Below are 12,031 nucleotides of genomic sequence, written 5' to 3'. Positions count from 1 at the left end.
CTTTTGCAGCAATGATACCACTGGCTTTTATTTAAAATTTGTCTTTGATGTTAAAATGATTGCACACCAATATCACCTTCTGAGGGGAAGTTAAAAAAAAAAGTCCGTGGACAAAATTATTTGAAGTGGTCTTAAAATTACTTGTTCTCTGGAGGGGCATCTCAGAGAACAGCGCCGGCCTTCCCCTTGCCTCTCCTTGACATGGCAGCCTGCAAGCGCCCTGGAAGCAGGGGGAGAACCATCTGAGGTCTGCAGGGCAGGACCTCAAGAACCCAGCCCAGTTCCCATACCGGGCCAAGGGCTGCCTATCCCTGAGCTTGACTCAAACTTCTCCCACTAAAAGGGGCCTGTCAGCTGGGACCAGTTGCTGTCTTCCGTTTATCTAGATGTCCACAACTAAGGGAGGAAGGAAAAAAAAAAAAAAAAGTAGAGCTGCAATTCAGTATCAAAACTGTAACTAAGACAAGTTACTGTTAAATGGCTAAATTAAAATGAAACCAAAACCTGGCCAAGGCAGGAACTGTGAGTTTCACAGGGTCTACTGGCTCCATTCCCTCCTGAAACCAGGTGGCATTTTTTAACCCGGAGAGCTGAAGCAAAGAGGTACCCCACTTCCGACAGGGAACGGCAGGGGACACTTACACTAGCATGTCATTTGGAAGTCGACTGATATGTTGCAAGCGGCCCAAGACGCTCGTCGGGCTTCCTAGATCAATAAACAATGCCATTCCAACTCCTGCAGCAGTCAATAGGAAACAGTCCCTCTTCACCACCCAACAATTCAACAAACGTGTTTCTGTTGAACCACCAGCAGCCCGGTTCCACTGCACTCGCTCTAACAAGGCGAGCGCCAAGGCGGTGGCAGAAATGCCCTGCCCGGGGTTCCCACCATGGAACTACTTTCCCAACACCGAGTCCGAGGGCTGTAACGTATGGAAGACTCGGAGTGTGGCCTATAGGAGGCAGAATCCCATTCATCAAATGCTGCAAAGAGCTTTTCTTTGTTCACCATCGCACTAAGTCCAGTACGTGTTAATGAACCTGGGCGGTCAGATGGAGGGAGCCCGGCTTCAGGGGGCGTCCGGAGGCGAGGGACCCTACTGATCCGCCGATGCTCTGCAATCCAGTGCGGCGCCCGGAGCATTGTTCCCCAAGTCCCCGGGCGGGTGTGGGGAGCTGAGGGGTACCGGAGGAAACACTGGGGGCACCGAAAACTAAGGGCCCTCCCCGGACTCTGAGTGTCCTCGACTCCATCGCCCCCACCCCATCCGAGAGAAACCCCGAGCAAGGAGCCCGACTCCCATGGGCTTGCAAACCAAGGACTGGCAAAAATGTGACCCGACCAGTGTGCCTGAGCCGGACGGCTCTTCTCGCCATGTGCAAAAGCCACGCCGGCGCGAGCGCCCCCACTCCGCAAGCCCGGGGCGACCGCCCTCCACACAGACAGAACACACCATCCCCCCCCACAACGTGCGCGCCCCGGCTGGTCCAGCAGCCGCCGAGCGCCCGCAGCCCGGGGGTGGCAAACGCAAACTTCCGCGAACAAAAGAGTTGTCTCCAAACGATGCGGGAACTTCGGGGCCCGCTCCCGGAGCTCGGACTATTGCCGCCGCTGCAAGCCGGGACTCGGGTTGAGACGCGGAGGAGAGGACAGCCCCGGGCGCAGCCGGGGAAGCGCAGACTTGTTCGCAGCGACAGGGCTGGTTTGTTTCCTCTGGCTACGCTCTGACAAGCCTCACGCCTGCATGGGCGGCTCAGGGCTCGGCGCCCCGAGAACCACCCGAACCACCGCGAATCAAGGCGGAATAAGGGGGAACCGGCAACCTAAAAAAGGCGACTGCAGCGCGCGCGCGAGCCAGAGGCCGGGACCAGCTCGCGAGGCGCTCAGCGGGAGCACCTCTGCTCGGGGCCGGCCCGCCGCCGCCACCGGGGTCGCTTACTGTGCGCGGCGGGCGCTCCGGACCGGGCTCGCGAGTCGTCCAGCTGTCCGCCGCGCGTCTGCCGCGCGCACGCTCTCCTACCGGCGCCGAGCGCTTTGTACCGACCGGCTCCCAGGGAGGAGGAAATCGGCTTGTCACTTCCTGAACTGTTTGCAACTCGTCCCTTTAACCGGCCCCGGGAGGGCCGCCCGCGCCCGCCGCCGCCGCGGGGCCGCCCGAGCGCGGCTGCGTGTGGCTGGGTCCGGGCGCTGTACGCGCGGACGGCGGCGTCGCGGGCCCCGGCGCTCGGCGCGGCGGCGGCGTGCAGGGGCCGGGCGGCGTGCGGCGGCGGCGGGCGGGCGAGTGCGCTGTGCGCGCAGCCGCCGGTGGGCGGGGAGTGGAGGGGGGGTCGCGGCGCGCCGCCGGCGGGGCTGGAAGGCGTCTTGCCAGCCGAGCTCGCGCCTGCGAGGCCCCGGGACGCGGGAAGTGGCCCCCGGCCCGCGCCGCGCCGCCAGCGCCCCGCGGCTGTCCGGGCCCCGAGCTAGGAGCCCTGCGGGCTTTGCTCTCCACCCGCCGGGACGAAAACCCTGGGCCGCGTGGGCTTCAGATGCCCGGCTTCCGGGTTGTTGGGTTCAGATCTTAAAGAAACGATCACTTCAGTGGAGTGCAAGGCAGCCGGGGAAGGGGGGCCGTGGAAGTGTTGTCACACTTTGGGAAAATAAAGCGCTGGTTTCCTAACTCGGGGCGCTGATCGAAATAAAGGAATGTGTACTTCAGAATCCACATCGAAAATGTATGCAACTGCTGAAGGAAGGATTTGTGGTTGCTAAGCAGAGTCAGAGCGTGTTTAGTTCTGTAACTTAGGATGTTGACTTAAGTTCAGGAATGTAACCCTGATAGAATAAGCAGAGTATTTTCATTGTGCTGCTTACCTGGGGGAGGGGAATTGTTTCCCTTGTGAAGTGAAGCCCTAGGTTTCCCATTACTCCTTCCTACTGGTGTATGTTATTTTACTGACGTTGTATCCAAAAAGAGAGTTTTTAAGAGAGGTTTTAAAAAGAACTCCCTCCTCCTGTTTTGTGTTCTCCTTTGCCAAAAAACAAAATACCTCATTACTTTACATGGATTGTGTCGACGCCATTTGAGTAGTTCTATTCATAAATCAACAAACTTTTTCTGTTGCTTCTAGGAACATTTTATTGGTTTTAATCCAATGTTTCAATCCCAGTATCAAAGATAAATGAACAACTAACTTCTTGAGCTTGTGTGCACTTGGGAAACTAGTATCATGGCTATTGCTGAAATATTTCAGTTTTTTCATCACAATGGACCCATTCTTTTCAGAAAAGCATGAGCTAACATCTCCTTTCACACTAACTACAGCTCACTCCAGTCATTTCTGCTGCAAACTTAGGATGGACAACAATCAGTGGAAAGGATGTGAGTCTATTTATTTCAAATAGATGATGCAGGATATAATCAATTCATTCTAAAAAGCCCTTAAGAGCTAATATACAGGATACTAAGATTCTGAAATCCTTAACAGTAGACATTGCTTTTAAAAAAATGTATCAAGAGCCAACTTTGAGAAAATCTAGAATCAAGTCTTCCTAGGTTTCACAGACAGGCACAAGGGATAATCTGAGAATGCTGCTACACTTAATGAAAAACATCAATGTTTCCCTAATGCCATCTTATCAGAGTATAACTTTAGCCTTTGAGGACTTGAAGGATATAGTTTAATTTACTAACTTTTTATTAGGAGGCCTAGAGTGACTCCTGCTGGCAAACGTTCAGTTTATTCCTACGATCACTTGCTCATCAGGTCAACTTAAAATCCAAGATGCAGGCAGGGGTCCTGGGCCTGGAAACAATTATTGCAACCATTATTCTTGTTGCTTTCAGGATGATTTTAGACTCACTAAATTCCAAGGACTGTGGTTATGGCAAGCTCCTTGACTGTAACGCCTCCTTTCCAACTTAAAGCAGCCTGTTTTTCTGGTTCTCGGGCTTTCTTGAGAGTGTACAGAAAACTAAAAGAGCCGCTTAAGAGGTTGTGCTACTAAGCAATGAATAGCTATTTCTCATTTTCTAAATTTGACTCTCCAAAGGCTAAAAATATAAACATTAAGGCCTGTGTCACTTAACCTTCCAACTACACGCTCTTCCCACATTATGTAATGTCTTACAGATGTATTATAAAACACCCCTGCTTTTTAGTGCTATACTCCATAGTTCTTGATTATAAGAATCCTATCCATCAGCTTGTTAACAGAGTTTTGCTCAATTCAGAACAGTCAAACTCTGGATTTAAAATAATGTAACTGCAAGTGGGGGAGGGAGGACTACTAAACTTCCTTTGTCCAATCCTAAACATTCAAAACCAAATCAGTACCAGATTTAGAATTAGAGCCTGGCCAGACACCTAAACACAAATTCACAGGCCAATTTAGGGATAAATCCATAAATAATCCAAAAATAATCATCTGTAACTTTTCCATTATCACAGACCAACATTAACCTAATTATGCCATGGAACACCCCAGGGAGGACAGAATGCAGGGATTACTAAATCTCTACTCCAAGACCAGTATAAGAAACCCCAGAAGAAAACAGCAACACTGGGTCTCCTGGCTTCCTCAAAGCAGGGCCAGCTAGCAAAGAAGGAATAGTGTGTGCACGGTATGCCTCACAATCCACATAGACTGCCAGACTGAAACTGAGTATCATTCTATACCTGAGAGCTCCCCATTCCAAGTGTAAAGCTTTTAGGCAAGAGGAGACAATAAGGGTGTATTTTATTAAGAAAGGGTGTAACCAACTATAACGTGTATCAACAAGCTAATAAAAGTATTCAACTAAGCACATTTGTGCAAAGGAGGGTAAAGGTTGGGTTTTCATACACACTAATGGGTGTCCTGGGTAGTTGGTCGGTGGGTGTTTTATTTCTCTGTCTTTAACAAAGAAGTAACTTTTGAAGTTGACAAATGCCAATAAATGTTGTTCGTTTTTCCCATCAAATCTGTATGTACCTATACTTGCAAAAAGAGCTCACCCCTAAAATATTATAAACCGGTTTGAGAAATAACGTAATACTCTTTTTCAACTAACAGAGTGAGCTAAACAAACACCAAATGTGTCACGCACTGAACCCAAGAGCGGTATGCAGATGCATGTGCATTAACCCCTTTATTCAGCTTCCAAAAGCCATGGCCTCTTTGTCACAACTGTTGTATTAAAAGCCAGTCATTCACATTTCACACTGTTCTTCTACATTTGAAAAGGTCTTTTTTAAAGCAGAACCTTTTAAAATTGTATATAATGGATTATGGGAAGACAGTCATCACCAAATCTACCTGAGTATTTTCAAAGAAAAAATCTGAAAAAATCTAGCAAAATACACTTTTTTGGAAAATGTGGGAAATTTTTGGTTATGGATGGAAACCAAAATTCTAAACCTATCCTGGAAGCACTTTCCTTATATGGATCTTATTCAGAAAACAAAAGTTCTATAATCTTTCCCAAACTTATGGTTCAACTACAACTAACAGCCCATAAGTATGTTATGACACACTAACCCTTCTGTTCTTTCCTTTCTGTTCTTTTTATCTGGTGGTCTAAAACCTTTCCACTGATGAAAAGGAGTTATAGCTCTGGCTGGACTCATATATATATATATATATATATAGATATACCTTTTGTAAGAGGCACTTTGGTTCTTAAAGACAAAATATACTTGTTAATTCAACTAAATAAACTTTTTCATTGAAAAATAATCACAGCAGTGAATTTAATGATTCCCAGTCTAACTCCTCTGATAGGAAATAAGAGTTGAAAGTGGCTTGAAGGGGATGACTATTGAAATCAGCACATGTGAATCTGCACAGCTTTGTAGCTGAATGTCTAGCACCATTGAGGTTCGAAAGCATGCCAGCTGGGTCGGCATTGTGCACCACAAAGTGTGGGTTGTAAGCCTAAGTCCTGAGCACAAACCCTGGTTTCCAAGTTGGCAGGTGCTGAAAACACCGCAAATGTCACGCTTGCAACTCACTGGTTGGGAGAGCTCTGGGGAAAGTAAGCTAAAAGGAACAGAGCAACAGTTAAAATTCATTTCAATTCACTATTACCTTTTTTGGGGGGGCGGGGGTTCTTTTTCTTTCTTTTGCAACGTTAACAGTAGCTATTGGTGTTATGTGCTACACGAAAACACAAGCATGAAAAAAGACAGTGAAAAATTTACGCTTGGTAAAAAGCAAAAAAAGAAAAAGAAGAAGTAATGAGGACTTTTCATTATCTGCATTCAAAGTTACTGGCAATATCAAACCTTTATTATTATTCTATTACTAAGATTTAAAAACATAATTGATTTCTGGGTTTTCCTTGATCTAGTTCAGATCTTAGGTGAAGTAGACTCTAATTACTGTCACATCACGTGGTTAGTCACCCATAACTTAGTTTGCCTCAGCTACTCTGCCAAAAACATTGCTAAAAACAAATTACAATATTTTCATATTGCTATACATTGAATTCAATCTAGAAAATATTTCAGCTGCATGTGCAGGCTAAATGTTTATGGTATCATCTTTAAATGGAAACTCAAAGAATAAAGGTTTCAACATACCATTCTTTAGAGGAATTCAGTATTTGAGATGCAAGGCCAAAATGTAACTTATTTTTTCCTCTTCTGTCAACTCTCTGCCATTTAAGTCATTGCCTCAAGAAAAATCTATTTTTAATTCATTCCTAGTGTTAGGGTCAAAGCTACTACTATCCTCCCTATCCCCCCCCCCCAAATGAAACTCAATGAATTTCATTTTCATTAGGTAGCGAGGAAAATGTTAAACTCAATACAGTTTGTGACTTCACAGGCTTTAAACACCCAATGTAAAGAACAAATCCTTTGAAGGTATCAAGAAAAATAGGAGTCTCTGGAGCCTCTAGATAGAACATTGCTGGGAGTACTATGAAAAGAGCGTTGGCCCTAGATGCTAGCCTGGGAATTTCTTAACTTTCCTTTGCAGTTCTGTATCAGCTATATTAACCAAAAGCAAAGATCTTTTGTTTTAATTCATCTGCAATCCTCCATTACTGTATATAAGAGGAACAGAACCTCATCTATTCTGTATGTGTGGCTGTAGTTTAACAACATCTGAGATAGAAATGAATCAATATGAATGAAAAGTTGCCTTGCAATTTAAATAGTTTACAACTCCTCTGTCTTACACAAAGGCACATAACAACAAAAAAAAACAAAAGAACTCGATCAAAACCAAATTATTCAACCACTGTACTCTTAAACTACCTAATTTAAAGTAACGAAGCTTTGATTATGTTCTGTCCTAATGCTGCACATCATATCTCATTGACCTCATCTCTGTAGGGCTGTCTTAAAATGGTTCAAGACTTCAGCTCTTTAAGGTTAACTAGAGAAGGCAGGACTGCTCCAGCCAGGATTTCTACAGTCACACTAAGCACTCCAGGCACTTAGATGGTTAAATACCACAACAGAAATGTTAAATACACAGATCTGAAAGCCCAGTGTTTTCTAGACTAGCATAAACAACTGATTTACTGTACTTTACATACTGTACTGTCAGTTCCATTACAAACCAAGGTAGAATTAGATGAAGTACTATTCAACATCAAACTTTAAAATGCCACTGTGAATGGCACTGTTAATTCAATTTACAGCAAGGATCAAATAAATCAAATCTACATGATGCAAAATGGAAATCAATTCTAAAATCCTAGCCCAGTGTTTCCTAAAGGGTCAGTAAAAGACCCAAATCCAACTCAACAACTTTCCCTAAACCCAATGCTACCAACTTCCTTATGCATAATCATTTGGGGTTCTGCTCTTGGTTCCCTCGCTTGGTGTCACTTGGAATAATGCCTGGGCATTCCCACCTAATGAAGGAAGGTATCCTTGCCCATTTATTTTCAATTAAAAAATGCAACCCCATAACATTTTCCCCACCACACCTACATTTATTACTGAATTTACTACTGAACAATCACCACTTAGACAATGATCTAAACCTGCAGGGAATTCTTAGAGTCTGCAGCAACACACAATAAAGGACATTTCCTGAAAATCTTTAATTATAATATCTGCTCTTCACTTTAACTAAATAAAAGGGTGCTTCAGTAGCAGCCCTATACAAAGAAGGAACTATATGGTATGATTTTTTCTAATAAGTTCCAAAAGGCCCACATGTTCTAAACTATCCCTCTCATTCGTGTACACTCCTCCTCCTATATTCACTAATTTAATCACTCCTAAAGTACAAATACCTCACCACAGAACTGAATACATTAACTCAGTGGCACTGAGTGTTAAACTCCTGAACAATTAAACATATTAGCTCCAATGGGAAGAAGGGTCCTTAGAGGAAAGAACATTCCCTTGGCACTGAAGGCACTAAGAATCTACCTGTATTTTTTCATTTAATATTCACAACCTACTAGATAGGGACTACAGAACTGCTTCTCTCTCCACTATACACGCTGCTTCAAAGAAACAGATGGAAAAGAAACCAACCTTAAATAAGTATTGAGGCACTCTGCTAGCACCTTTAGCATGCTTCAGTTTCGTGGAGGGGGGCGGTGATAAGCAGTTACAGAGACAAGGACATAGAGCAGACCCAAATGCTATACTCAAGCATGGGGATCCATATAGCCATGTAGTGTGTAGTTCACATGTGTTTGTGGCAGGGAAAAACCAAATTAGGGAGATCCTTCAGAGGGTCATAATTTTGCATATAAACCGAGTCTTGAGCTCCAGTTAATCTTTCTGTATATAAAATGGAAGTGGACTAAACATTTAGATGTATATTTCCGAGTTCCTTGGATAAAACAGCTTAAGGTCAAATGAATACATACTGAATTATCAAATAAATATCAGAGACAATCAATATTCAAATCTAAAATCTAACAAAGCATTGCAGAAAGATTTTAGATTGAAAAATACTCATCCGATTGCTCCAAATGTTTTATTATAGGTTCATTTACTTCATATTTTATAGATACCATGGTATAGAAGAATCATAGTTATCTGACAAGTGATATTTAACAAATGGACAATTTAAATTCCCCATATATGCTGGAAATCTGTGTAGGCCTTTCTCTAAACCTCAATCAATTTCAAAGGTAGAAAAGAATTTTAAGTATCACCTATGAAATGCACTTGTTTCACAGACATAAAAACTGAAGCCTAGAAAGGAAAGTAACCTGCCAAGGTCATTTGTTTTCTCCAAAACTATTTTTTTTTTAATTTCTGTTTGATATCTAGTCCATTACTTAGCAGATTTTAAGCATGAATTATCTGATACTATAAAATGAAAAGAACCAAAATAAATTAAACTAAATTTCAAGTTCAGAAAATAATCTGATATTTCAAGTTCAGTAAATTAAATCATTACTTAAATGGATTTAATAATGAGATGTTCTCTCTCACTTCCGGTTAGAGAACCTCTTTATCAGTTTCCAAGAGGAAACCTCAGATCCCTAAATGAAACAATCTTTGAGAAAGAAAGACTTATTTCATTGTGAGGTCCAGTATGCAGAATTCCCCTCTTAGTTTAATCCAGTTACCTTTTAATTAAATAACAACCAGACAATTGGCACTTCCAACTACCAAGCCATATGGAATTCCGTCCTATCTCTTGAACAAACTATATTATCAATTAATGGACACAACTGGGCTCTCTTTCCTTCTAGGCCTCAGAAGGGAGAAACAGCTTAGACATGTATGCCTTGCTTATGAATGCTTCTCAAAAATCAACAAATATTCTCATTCAAAACAACAGCATAAGAGCAGTTTCAGTGAAACACAAATGGTCCTCAAAGGTTCTATTTATAAATAACACATGTAGTTTTCACTCACAATTTCAGGCCTTTCTTCCAAAATCTGCATTACAGCTTTTTATTTCAGCCCAGTATGTTTTATTAAATACCATACTGTGATTTTTCCCGTTCAGACTCCAACTAGGCTTCTTGTTGAGGGCATGGAAGGAAAACCTAATTACTGCTGCTCCAGTGCATCTAAATTTATTTCATTACCAAAATCAACAGAGTAGGGGCTAGATGCAGAAGGATATGGAATGTAAACTGCTCTTTCCTCTCCTCTTCTCCCCTCCTACCCCGCCCCCCTCACCCCACTGAAGTTCCACGGTTGGAAATCATCTTCACATTTTTCATCCTCACATTTTTTTAACCAGGATATACTAAAATTAGATGGGAACAAAGGAAAGACATTTTTATTCGGGAGGAAGGTTGGAAGAAAAATGTGAACCAGCAGCACCCTTCTCTCCGGCGTTAGCCTCTTCCTCCAGCTCTGCCCTCTTTGAGCTGAAGCGAGAGCAGGGGAGCCAGGACCCTGCCGGCCGTCTGTCTATCCCTCTACAATCACTCAGGATAATAAACTTCTTTGTCTGCAAGAATGTTAATCAAGAGTGAGAAATACAGTTCACGGTCCACTTGTTCAACCAGAGAATTTTCAAATTTCTTTCTAAGCTCCTCAGATAATATCTAGGATATGCTAATTGCTGGTTCATGTGTAAATTTTTAGGAATTTGAAGGAACAAATGCATTAGATTCTATTTTCTTAAAATGCTTCCAGATAGCATGCACAATAAAGATCACTCACTAAAATACTAATCTTCCTGATGCAAGAATAAAAATACATATTTAAAAACATAACATGGTTGGATTTATCATTTCTTCAGGATGGGCCACTTAAAAATGTAAATTTTTATATCTTTTAATGTCTTCCTCTAATAAGCTAGGCAAGTAATTTGCAAATACTTCAGGGCACAATTGATCCCTTGGTTTTAAGTCTTTCTTACAATGGTATCAGCATGACAATAGTACATTCCAGCAGCCCACAGATCCCAGTTTTTGAAGTTCTACTATAGAAAAAAGCAGGATATTGATATATTCAGGTCTTGGAAATTATTCCTATCTTTTTAGTATGGCTTCCCGGGGCCTAAACTACAAATCCACACAGTGACAGCTCAAAATTCAGTTAGAGACGCTCTTTTAATGATTAGTCTAATGCACTGCATTGTAAAGATTTTTAAAACTCAGTAAGTACCAACTCAAGCTCTCTTTTTTTCTGGTTACTGGAGCCCATCTTGACATCTAAGCTGGAAATGAATGATCTTTCAACAACACTCCAGGGATTTTACCAAGGTCATACTCAATCATTCATTAGGCTTCTTACCCCTCGCTTTTCAGAGTTCCATTGTAGAGCTGGTTTTATTCAGCATTTATGTAGCCTGTGGGCTTGGGTATTTGTCTGCTTAATGTTGAGTTTCATTTCTATACCCCTAACATAGGAATCTATCAATTGACCAAAGAACTTCAAACTATTCTTTCACTTTTCTAACAAATTGCATGGTGTGTATGAAGAATAAATTAGCATTAATTTTCTTCTATTAACTGTTAATAAAACATGCTCTTGAGCTCCCCCTTCTAAGGACATCTCAGTTTCCTGCCTAACTAAGAAGTGATGAGGATTTCCTAATTTTTTCCCACTATGCACGTGTCCTTCAAGCTACCATGCTCCTCCCCTTCCTTGCCTAGGTCATGGACAAACTTCATCCAGCAAAGTGTACTAGACAAGACTCCTTTCAAGCCCGTCGACACCCCTCACAATTAGCAAGGGGTTCCTACTGTGGAAATACAAGACACTTAGTCTCTTGTTCTCAGAGCAGAATGCTGTCTCTGGAGCCCACACACTGTAGCTCACAGAGCCAGAAACAGGAAATCAAACCCAGGTCTTCCCCCAGAGCAGCAAAATTCTGGCCTGGAGACCAACTGATTTTTCACATTTGCACATATTTTCATTGCAGGCCAACAGACACACACACATACACACACAGAAATGTGCACATTCACATATACACAAACAAATACATATACACAGATATAAATGTATAATGTAAAATTATTTAAGAGAAAAATTAAGGATCCTATCAACATAGGATGGGGTACTCAATTTCTCCACATACCAATTTAAGGAAAATAATTTCAAGGCCAAACTAAACTTAATTACTAATATAGGTTCCTTCAAAATTAAGGTTTCTATTATACTCAGAATGAAATGTGAA

General features: G+C 42.5%; 1 protein-coding gene across 3 annotated transcripts in view; it reads right to left on the bottom strand.

Annotated features, from left to right (window-relative positions):
• The window catches only part of EEF1AKMT2 (EEF1A lysine methyltransferase 2), a 78,337-nt gene that overhangs the window by 41,060 nt on the left and 25,246 nt on the right, over positions 1-12,031 (bottom strand). Inside the window, exon 7 of one of the 3 annotated variants that reach the window (XR_005211866.1) lies at positions 10,123-10,351. The exons of the other annotated variants lie outside the window; for them this stretch is intronic. The gene's annotated coding sequence lies outside the window, so the exon portion shown is untranslated. Of the gene's footprint in view, positions 1-10,122; positions 10,352-12,031 lie in introns of those variants that run through there. 3 annotated transcript variants of the gene reach the window in all.

This window comes from Choloepus didactylus, chromosome 15 (genome assembly GCF_015220235.1).
Source record: "Choloepus didactylus isolate mChoDid1 chromosome 15, mChoDid1.pri, whole genome shotgun sequence".
NCBI classification, from domain to species: domain Eukaryota; kingdom Metazoa; phylum Chordata; class Mammalia; order Pilosa; family Megalonychidae; genus Choloepus; species Choloepus didactylus.
Note: the sequence above shows the minus strand (reverse complement) of the source record. Positions and strands in the feature narration are given on the sequence as shown.